Raw genomic sequence first — 12,171 nt, forward strand, 5'->3', positions numbered from 1 at the left:
GTTGTGGATGCCCCGTCCCTGGAGGTGTTCAAGGCCAGTTTGGATGGGGCCCTGGGCAGCCTGGTCTAGTATCAAACAGGGAGGTTGGTAGCCCTGCCTGCAGCAGGGGGCTTGGAGATTCATGATCCTTGAGGTCCCTTCCAACCCTGGCCATTCTGTGATTCTGTATGTTCTGCTCATAGTCTGTCCTTGAAATCAATACAGCTGACTGATTTGGAGCCTATATTGTGTAAAATCCTTTTTGAAACCTATGGGAAGAGATATAGAGGGCTCACCTAGCTGATGGTACGAGTTTAGATGAAGAAAATATTGATAGCTGGCCTTTAACTTAAAAAATCCAAAGAAATCCCTGAAGTTGGTTCAGTCTTGCAGTCATATGTAGGAGATGAAAATTTCTCCTATTTCTAGAATGATTTTTTTTCCTTTTTTCCTTCTTGCTCTTGTTTAGAACTGATTTTATTAACTTAGCCTGTTGAGAATGTGAAAAACAAACAATAATAAAAATGAATTCTGAAGTTTTTAGTGTGCTTTGGCACTTTTAAAATCAGTGTATTAAGTCACCTGAAAGCACTGACATGCACAAATGCTATAATTTAATGTATTACATAAAGTTCTGATTTAAAATGGTTGCAATCATGTTTTAGAGAAAAATGCCCTTTTATCTGCTCTGTTGTCTTCACTTAATAATACAAAAGATTATTCTTACTTGATAGGAGCAATGTGGAGTGAAATTCATTATTCAATATAATTTAAAAGTTGGTACTGTGGAGCTTGCAAGAAGCATTCATTCATACTGATGTTTTCCTCTAACGCACATCTTGTTTTATTGTCTAACTATATTAAAATCTATCACACTGAATCACAGATGTTTGTTTCAAAGAGCAAAAAATGCTCAATTCAGCAGAAACTAGCAGCAGAATGCTGAGTTAGCACCTTTCAAAATGCCAACCAACTTGGTGTGAATTTTGTTTATTTAGTTTCTGAAATGCATTATGCTGACTTCTGAAAGAGTAAATATCTCTAATCTGTTCCCCCTCGTTTCTTCAGCTGAACTTTCCTATGTGATTTTCAATATGCATTCTTTTCATTGATTTGTCACTGACAAAAGTGACAGATATGCCATTAGGTAGCATTCAGTGTTGTGTACAGTAGCATCTATATTTTCTATTTTGACATTTAGAAATAACTTTTCTTTTCACCTAAACCAGTAAAGGTATTGCCTTTCTAACAGTCCACACCTGAAGCAGAGCTTGTAAGATTCATTTTGTCTTTTTGTTAGCTGAAATACAGAACTGCACAAGCAACTGTTTTTAAGCTTATGGCCCTAACTTTGACATTATCATTTGAAAAAAGGGCATCGGACAGGAATCATGAATAAAAGAAGTGCTTCAGTCCTCTCATAAATCACATACAATGAAAGTGAATGGATGCATTGATTCCAAAACTGTAAGCGTGAAAAAACTGGATTTGTTTCTGATAACTGTAGTATATCCTAAACAGTTAACTATATTCAATTGAAGCGTGGTGAAACAGCTGACGGTGCAGACATAATGTGTTTTTGATAAATTACAGGCATTTCTAAGGTAGACTATTGTTTTTCTCATCATCAGGGAAGGTGAAGTAGAAAGATCTCTTAGAGTTTCAAAAATATTCAGCTGTTAGCTCAACCATGTGCTTGTCAACAAGTCAACAATATTTCTCCATTGTCCAACAGCCCTACATAATTCATCCCCTGTTGGAGCAATGCTGGTGACAAGACTGGATTGCTGTTAGCTTTGACCCCTGTTCATGTATTCAGCCTGATAACATTTCTATCTCACACTCTTTGTTTTTAAAACATATGGTCTTTCATCTGTAGGGCTAAAAAGCCAGATGTCCACAGCTCTTTTGGTCAATACAATCAGTTATGCTGCCAATCGTGAGCCCTTTAAACACTGCTACAGAAAATAACAGAGTTTGTTTTCATATTCCTAGTCTAAACCTATTTACCAGACTCATAATGATGCTCTAAAACAATATCTGTACATTGCCGAGTCATACACAAACTGCTGTATTTTATTTGTTAAGTAATGGACAAGCAATGAAGCAGCTGTTGAAACATTGCACTGTTTTTTTTTTTTCCTGCAGCTGAATGACAGAATTTGCCAGGTCATTTAATCAATTTCATACTAATTTAAATTTGATAAAATCAATCATATTATCTCCTAGATTTGGTAGCTGGAAAGACAGCGTTATTCACACTCTAATGCTGTAGTTCAGCCATTTTTGAATTAAAATTGAAAGATCCTTTCAAGTATCTGCAACTTAGTAAATCAAAACCAAAAATCAAAAGACTATTGAAATTTTATTATTATATTATTATTATATTATATTATTGAAAAAGACTATTGAAATTATAATTCTGAAGCTCCAGTTTATAAAATAAGGAATTTTACAGAATAATTATTCAAAATATGAATCTGAATTTTCAGGTCTCTTCAAAAGCGAGTAATCAATTGCTTGATGAGGAGGGAAAAATCCATACAATGTTTAGAGCTGTTAATTTTTTAATAAAACAGCTACTTTCTATATTATGCAGGCAACTCATACATAGAGAAATTAAAACTAGGGAAGTTTCATTCTCTTTGTACAGTGTAAGCCAAAACCAATGTAGATTATATTTGCAATGACATATAAAGACAGCCAATATCTAGTCTTATTCATTTGACTTTGATAAAAGCCATCATAGCCTTTCATTAAGCAGAATTTCCCTTTTATACGGAGAATTTTCCTCCAGTTTGAAAATTAGATTGCAAATACTAAAATGTGTGAAGGTAAAGACATGAGAGTCAGGTTCTGCTGACAAAAAGTGGTCATAGCATCAGGAAAGTACATGCATGTCTAACATTTAAGCATGAGAGTGTAGTCCTAGGTACCCAGCCTCTTTGCCTCTGGGCAGCAGAAGTCGTGTTCAGATATTTCAGTTTCCTTCACAGTAGGATTTGGGTGCTCCAGGATGACCCCAGAAAAAGCTGACAAGTTAAGCTGAGAACTCCAAACAAACGCTGAGAGAAAGGTCACATCTTGAGTCTTGCCTCTCCAGATGCCTTGCTTAGAGCTGCAGTGATGTCGACTTCATCTACTCCAGGACCTGACATTGTCAGACATTTTTGTATATTTCAGTCCTTTTGTGGTTGATACCTGCCCTGTGTATATGATTTTACAAGATGCCCATCTCATGAATAGTCTTGGTTCTTCAGAAGTTAAACTGGCATTCAAAGATCAGAGCTTAACTCTTGGCTTCAAAACACTTTCATTCAGAATTTGTAGATTAGTTTTCCTATTATTATGCAACAGCTTGAGGTCAAGAGAATTTGCCTGTTGAGTGGAACATTGAAGTCCAATTCTTTCTTTATCTTCTGGCTTTCAAAGACCTACCTCTTACCTTCTCTGAGAGCAATTAACTCTAGTTGGCCAATGTACTGCATGCAACCTCATGGCATCAATGTAATGGCAACTTTCAGGGAGCAGATGGGTGTGAGTTTCCAAGTCACAAATCAGGGCTGGGTGCTCCTTTTGTTTTTGATTTGGTACTTGTCTTCTTGTGGACTCCATACAGTCTGCATTGCCTCCTGCATGCTTCATGAAGTCAATATCAGGGCCACACTCCAGAACAATGCCACACTTTATAAAGTGCAAATTGGCTATGCAAACTTTATTAAGTACACGAATGTCTAATCACTCCTCAAAGATACGCCAGGCTAATACTCAAAGGTATTACTTTCCATAGTATCTAGCAGCTTAAAATAATACTACTTTCTAATTCCAACATTTTAGTGTTTCATTAGCCAAATAAAACTAGGAAAATGTCGATGAGGTGAGAATACCTCCATTGTTTGGCTCCCTTAGTGCCAATATTCAAACACATGGCTTGTTTTACCTCCAAATGTACAGAGTGGTCCTGCTGTGGATGATGGAACTGTACCTATGAAGAATTTAATGCTAATGGATTTTGGTGTGTTGAAGCAGGAACTGAGAATATTTAAAAAGACACATTTTGTTGTCACTCGTTGTCAAGTTAAGGGGTTGCTGATTTTTCAAATGTTTCAGTTGCAAGCTCAGTCTGAGTTGCTTGGTATTTTTCCTAAATCTTCTCAGGACCTAAATCTTAGGTGTGCTCAGTAGGAAACATTTAAACGAGTTTAGAATTCCTAGGAAGAACTCTTAGAGTTGCATATCATGGCAGAGATCCCTTTGTGGCTCCACACAGTCTGCTAGTGCCATTCCATGTTATGTTTTTGATAGAGTTGTTATTACTTGTAAGTCTGGATGGCATATGATGACCCTCTGAGTTTAGCAAAAAAATATATTTATCTTTTTGTGTATCTGTCAATTCCCTTTAGTTTGGGGTTATCATCCTTCATATCTGCTATGGCTGTCTGAAGACATCCCTTTCAAGTTGACAGAAACATAGATCATAGAAACAAGATCATTATTCATTACCTGCTTCTTTTCCCTTTTTCTAGAAAGTCTTAATTATGTTTCCTCTGTCTTTCTTTTGAGGAGCTGTTGTATTCTTAGGATTTTACCTACGGAGACGGTAGACACATACATATACATAGAATCACTCTTGGTGCACAACTATGGCATTTAAACTAAGGCACTTCTGATTACAGAGCCAGACTTTTCTTGGAGGTCTGAGACAATGGACACAAGTTGAAATGGGAAATTTTGATTAGATACAAGGAGGACACTTTTTGCCTTGATGTTAACTGCTCTGTACCTGGGATCCAGTGGTGTTTTGGGAACACCATCTCTGGAGATGTGCAAAACTCAGCAAGTCTCTCTGTAGGCTGATCTATCTGGATCTGCTCAGAACTTGTGCCTGGGCTAAAAGACATCTAGGGTTTCTTTGAGCCTGCAAAATTGTGTGATTGCATAGGGAAAAAATCTTTATTAATTTCATATTTATGAAGTACAGGGCTACAGTGTATACTACAAAAATATGTAGAAAATTGTTGTCTGTCCTAAAGAATTCATGCTTGCTGAGGTCCTACAGAAATTCAGTGATGGAACAAGAAATGTAATTATCTCAGTGTCATTCCTTTTGCTGTCTCTGTTCAGACTCTGGTCTGTATTCAGAGTGCATTTTTAGGTTACACAGGATGGAAGGACTGCAAAAATAGAATTAATGTTTTGGTTTGTTCACTTGAAAAAGATATTTTTGTCTGTGGTATTTTGCAGTAGTAAAGGAAAAAGTCAGAGGAGTGTAATATCCAGATAGACACCCTATCACTGTTACACCAATCTTTTTTGCTGGAGATGCAAAAAACAGTTCTGGGAAATGGGCTCCCAGTTAGTTGTCTGTGCAATCCCTAAATGGGTTTATTTAGGCAGGTCTAATGTTACGGAATGTAGGAATAAGTTTGTTTGCAAAAGATATTTGAACAAAGGAACTGCATCTCTATAGTCTCCCAATGGTCTGCAAGTTAAAATATAGTGCAAATATTGAATAACTAATTTCCAAGGAGATTCACAGTGGTTTGCAAAAGAAGACCAATAAAAAATGACCCCTTTACATATATGATGCATTCTGCTTCTCTCCACCCCCCACTGCACCCCACTTTAATAATTAGAAACATGGTTTCAGTGATACACTTTACAAAACCATTCTGGGGATTCATGAATTTAAAATAAAAAAATAAACTAGATGTGAATAATTCATACTTAAATAGCTCTGGGCCAAGATATTGCTTCAGTATTTCCAAGTATGCAGGTTTTATTATTCTCTTAAAGTATGAATAAAAACAAGGTTGTTTTATCGCACTTGGACTAATCAATGATATGCCCAAAGCACAGTTGGCAGTAAATGATCCGTTTTAGCTTAAAACACTTTTTAAATCGATGTGTATTGTAAGGGAATCATAAAAATCTTCAAATTAAAGATTTTTGAACCATAAAAACAAGTAATATATTTAAAGGTTTTTTAAGGCAGAAATGTTTCCAAGTAAATAGGAGATGGGCCAAGTAGTTCCCTCTGAATTACTGTTCATCAGGCTTTCGCACTCTATTAGGGTAACCTTCATGAAATATTTCAACATTACACTTCATGATGTAATTTGAATGCATTAGATTTAATTTGCCAATAAACTGCAGGGAAAATATGGAATATGCTATCCCCAAAAGCTTATGAACTCTCTCCGTTTAGATTGGTTCACATTCACAAGGGTTTCCAGTGTGAAGTTTGCAGGCAAAAGTGACTCCTGTGACTACAAGGCTTTATTCAGGAGCGTGTTCATTCCTCTAGGAGGGAGAGCAGTGCTCTCCGTGTGCAGCACTCATGTCTGTGGGTCTGTATGCTGGGTTCAAGATGTTTTGTTCTCTGAAGGAATGCAATTCACTGGGAAACCAGTGAGTTGGGGCTGTCTTTGTGAGTTAGAGACTTCTTCACCAACCCCGGGCAACTTCCACCATGGCTCTTATTCCAGCCATCTTTCAACAAGGCGTGCTGTGGTGCCAGTCAATCACTCAGCTCACATTATGACATCTGAGGGACTGTGAAATTAGATTTGCAAGGCAGTGTCCTTTAGGACGAAGGTTTTTGATTTGTCCAGCTTGTACACAAATGCTTAAGGTTGCTTCTAATCTCTGCCATCCGTCTTTGGTGCAGATCTAGCATGAGAACCAGTAAGCCACTCAGCAATGCAGAGCAGAGTGGCTATAAAGTTTTCTCTCTACCTACCACTCTCATTCACATTGCTGGCAGCTTTGCTGTCTGCATTTCTAAAAAGCAATAGATGTTCCATACGTGCTCACATCAGAAATGCCATGTTGAGGTTTGGAGAAGATCCACTTAAGACAAGACTTTGCTTCCAATGTTTATACCCTTTGCCTTTGATTACAGTCAATGGGACTGAATGGAAATACTGACAACAGGACGTGGCTTGTAGTGAAAAAATGTCATGTGATATCTCACAACATCCATAACTATAATTTCCTTTTAAAAACTTATAAAGTACATGAGCTAAGAAAGTCAAGACCTGAATTCTTCTATCCTCAGCATTTTATGCAAACTAACAGGCGAAAAATACCAGCTCAGCAAGAAGTCTCACTCCACTCTGCAGGACTAGAAGGAATACTGTTTTGTAGGATTTCCATACATTAGTGGAAATGAAAGTACAGAATACCTCAGAACCTGGACTATTCTTGCTAGAGTTCTGATTTGTTTACAAAGCCAAGAGGTTTGCATCACCGAAGTGAAGCTAGAAATCTCACTTCCTGCTTAAATCGATTTCCATAACTTTGGAGATCTTACAATCAAACTCTCTTGATCTCCCATCTGTAAATGGAGATCATGAAGATGCAGCAAAGCTTTTTGGCAGCCAGTTCTCTGTTTGTGTTTGAGATTCATTGATAGATTCCAAGTCACTGCACAGCAGGAGTCTAGCTTTGGTCCTACAAAGTGTTCTGGAGTAAGCTCAACAAACCAGACCATGTCGACCATTCTCAAAGCTTTCTGAGGTCTCCATACTTTCCCAGCATCCTTGGAAATCTGTATTATGCTGTTTTTCTAAGGTCCTGGAGGAGCTGGTGGTATGATAGTTATCTGAAACACAAAGGAAATCAGAATTTGCTGCCTCAGCTAGAACAAAGGTCTGGAAAGTTGAGAATGGCTAAAATGGAAGTGATGAGGTGAGAGATGCAAACAGTTACCCAGTCTGCTGTTTCCTGGGATGGCTTTGTGTGCACCATCTCTCATTTCACGTTTAAGCAGTTGGAAGGAAAAATTTTATGATGTTTGTACATTTTTTTCCCCACCAGCTAAAGGCAGAAAGAGATCAGAAGTTAGAATGTTGTCTGCAGCATTTGAAGATGTTTTAATGGAACACAGAGAAAGGTTAGTGGTTATTAGGAAAAACTTATGTGAAAGAGTGGTGATGCATTGGAACAGGCTGCCCAGGGAGGTGTTGGAGTCACTATCCCTGAAGGAGTTCAAGAAAAGGGTATAGATTTGGCACTGAGGGACATGGGTTAGTGGGTATGGTGGGGATGGGTAGATGGTTGGGCTTGATCATCTTTGAGGCCTTTTTCAGCCTTTATCAGTCTATTATTCTATGAAAACATGAAAAAAAAAAATCAAATAGTGTGTCTCCTGGCCAGTTTCACCTCGATTTCTTTTCAGGTCTCTCCTCCTATCACTTCCCTAGCACTAGCAGAAGAATTTCTGATCACGGAATCATATCATGGAATCATAGAATGGCCTGGGTTGAAAAGGACCACAATGATCATCCAGTTTCAACCCCCTGCTATGTGCAAGGCCACCAACCACCAGATCAGGCTGCCCAGAGCCATATCCAGCCTGGCCTTGAATGCCTCCAGGGATGGGGCATCCTCAACCACCCTGATCTTTATGTCTGCAGTCCCCTCATGTAGAGGATACTGTTGGATATGAGAAAGTCTGGTAGGAGCCTTGAAATACTCTGAATGTATGTTTAAAAAGAAATAGAGCTGTGCAGTTCATGATCTGAGTTCGCAGTAGAGAGCTTCTCTTATCCATTCTCTTCTTGCTCTGGCAGAAGAATCTTGGCACTATCTTGAAGGAGCATATTATGTTTCCAGTGGAAGGAAATAATTCCAGTCATTCTCGACTAATCCCTCTGTTCACTACTGCATTAATACTACAGGTCCTTAAAAAGAGACCCATCGAACTTTCTTTGGTTAAAATGTGGTCACTAAATAAATAGGCAGGAAATTAGAAATTTTTGCTCCTTTGAATTTCAGGAGAAGCTATCTCCTCACACTCACTACCAGAAGTCCTGAAAAAAGTTTCAAATTCATAAATATCATTTATTCTTATTGAAAATTTTGCAGAAATATTTGGCAGTAAAGAAAGAGCAGTTGTAGATTCTTTAGAGTAGAAAGTTTAAAATGGAAAGTCTGACACATTCTTAAGCTATAATAACACAAATGGGATCACTGTAATTTTCAGTTCTGATTATAGGTTATAAAATCTCTGCCAAATACCCATATATTCATGAGCCTGTGGAAAACAATCTGCAAAATGAAATATGGAGAACTGCTGAAGGAAAGTACAGGCAGCTGTAAATATAGGAGATATAATGATAAAGCCAAACCTAAAATCAAGATACTGTTGATAACTAGTCAGAGAAATTTCACTCATACTCTATCAAATTGAATTTAATCACCAACAATTTCCATTATCTAAGAATATAGTGATTTATTTACACACATCATAAGACAAAAAGCTTTTCTAAGATGTGATTAATTTGGAGAACATATGAGAAGTACTAAATAGGAAAGAAATTATAGGGATCTTATATCGTTACTGAATAACATAAACCATGGAAATTCAGTCTCAAGGTTACATCAAGGAGAAGGAAACAAGTTCTAAAAACTGCATGTGTTCATTAGTTTTGGTCACAGGAAAATTAAGAATTTTTGTCATTCGAAAAGGTTGTTTTTTTTTTTATGGTGCCATTCAAAATGCTAGGATTAAATACATAAAAAGGGTAACTAAGGAAATCTGGTTTCGCATATAATGTACTACAACTGTTAGAACTACTATAAGCATATCTATGCCTTCATATTGAAGTCATTGGCTGTGAGACTGCAAGGTGGGTGAACAGTGGACCTCCTCCCACTGGATTTCGTGTTCCTTTCTAACCATGTGTTGTTGGTATTTATAGGAGGTTAGTTTAGAGAAGAAGAACATGGAGCTATTCCATGAGTAGGAACAGTCAGCAAGTCACTGACACAAATTTCTGGTATCAGTAATAAATTGAGACAAAAAGCCTCCCAACCTTAAAATGATAGCTGTGGGAATGTTGGCTTAGAAATGGGATTCATAGACTTTAAGACATTATAACTTCTTTATTTAAGAAATGAAGCAATTCAGGAACTAATAGCTAAGGAACTATGCAGTTGAATTATTGCCTGAATGTCCCTTTCCAACCTTTCCCACTAACCATTTCCACAATCACCATTTCTTCTTCCTATTTCACTGATTGTGACTGCTGATGGCTTGTGAATTCTGTTTGTAAAAATGGTGCATACTGAAATTCATAAGCAAAATAAGAGTTTTAATAGCTGTAATTAATACAGTGCTGCAAGACCAGGTGGGGCTCTTCAGTTGAAAGTTTCAGAAACTTCCAAATAAATTGTGAAGTCAACCTTAAAATATTGTGTCTGATGGGTAAATGTAATCTTACCACTGTATGGGATTAAATAGATGTACCAAAAAAATAAACCGCAGGATTCTGAATTAGGGCACCTGAGATATTATATTGGCATCTTACTAGGTGTGCTTTCCTCTTTTTTTTTTTTTTGGAAGTGGAATCAGGTTTGTGGCTCCACCACACTTCATTAAAAAAGTCTGCTGAATTTCACTGGAAGGTGAGGATGCCCACCGGCTGCTAGCATAGAAGTATCTTATTTAGCTTACAGAATGTGGGTGTTGCTGTTTAATATCAGATCTTCAAATAGTCTTGAAGGGATTTGCCCAAGGTCATGCAAAGCCTTTGGGAAAGACCTCAAAACTTTTGACTTCAGTTCTTCACTCTAAACTGCAGCCCTGTAATGCAGTGGTCTCAGCAAATCATGTCTGTTTCAGAGCTGGAAGGTCATGCATAGAGAAATTTCCCCCTGAGCAAAGCCACCAAAAAATGAAATGAGCACACAGACCTGGAGATTGACCTTTTTGGTTTCCACTGGCTGGCTTTGGGGCTGTGAGCGTCTTCACAGAAATGTTGTAATTCCAGAAACACCTCAGCATGTGCTTGACATAGTTTGTTTAGTGAGTCACTTTTTCAATAAATATGAAAATCTGTTAGTTAAGGAGAAGCCCAGACCTCTTCATCTTCTTTCTAAAACAGTAGTTTTGGGGACCCACTATTACAACTTTTTATCTCACTCATTTTTCAGTATAAATTTAAGCAGTAGTTTCATATCCTCAACCAATCTGAAACACGTTACCTATTTCTCCCTCTGCTGTGCTGTGCAACCAAGGCAATAGGTTTCTTATTATACAACTGTGAAGCTGTGAAACATCATAGAATCAAAGAATCATAGAATTGTTTGAATTGGAAGGCACTCTTGAAGGTCATCTTAGTCCAACTCCCCTGCAATGTCCTTTGCAGATCTCTATGAGTACTATATGCACAGGATCTCTACTTTTTGTAGGAAGGCAGGAGGAGAAGTGAAGACTTCAAAGTAAAGAACAGGGGATCTTGTGATTTCTGTGGGGCAGGAGATGCTCCAGACGCAAGGGTGTGGATGGCTCCTTGTGCTGAGACATTCTGCTGAGCTGCTGTTGTGGCTGGAGATGGTGGGGTTACTTTATATGTAACTGGAAGATCTGGATTCAGTGGTTGGGCTTGATATTTGGACTAGATGATCATAATAGTCTTTCTAACCTTAATGATTCTGTGATTCTAAAGCTCAGGGGAAACTGCAACATTAAAGCAGAGTGCTTGCCTTCCAGCTGCAAAATGTTATCTGCTGGCCATGCAAGGAGAGGCTCTCAGAGAGCCACAAACTATTGTGGTCTATGTGGTGTAGCAGGTGGGCACCATGTATCTTGCTTTGGTAGGAAAAGTAGTGGTGGGAAGGAAGAAATGCTCCAGCTTCTTGTGCCAGCTTTTAGATCTGGGCAAGGCGTGAGGGGCCAGCCTGGAGGGAGACCAGTGAAAATGCTTCAGACAAAGCTCACCAAATGCCAGTTCTCTGCAACTGACCTGTCATGTGCAATCTTCACTGGAAACCCAGAAGTAAGTGTACTGTGACAAGTACTTATGTAAAGTGATGTTTTGAGGTTGTTTTTCAGAAATGCCATTAGAAAAGTTTCTGTGTATTCTGAAAGGAATGAGTTAAGGACTGCAAGTAAGATGATAACCCTACAGAATATGCATAGTGGACGGTTACTCTTGTCATGGCTGGGTTTTGTGTTTGGATGACAGAGATCAGGGGATTACCACCAGCACTGGCACAGGTTGCCCAGAGAGGTGGTGTATGCTGCATCCCTGGAGACACTCAAGGTCACAGGGCTCTGAGCACCTGGTGGAGCTATAGGTGTCCCTGTTTGTTGCAGGAGAGTTGGACTAGGTGACCTTTAAGGGTCTCTTCCAACTCAAATGATTCTATGATACTATAATTTTTAGAAATATTAACAGATTA

This window comes from Meleagris gallopavo, chromosome 4 (genome assembly GCF_000146605.3).
Source record: "Meleagris gallopavo isolate NT-WF06-2002-E0010 breed Aviagen turkey brand Nicholas breeding stock chromosome 4, Turkey_5.1, whole genome shotgun sequence".
Taxonomy (NCBI): domain Eukaryota; kingdom Metazoa; phylum Chordata; class Aves; order Galliformes; family Phasianidae; genus Meleagris; species Meleagris gallopavo.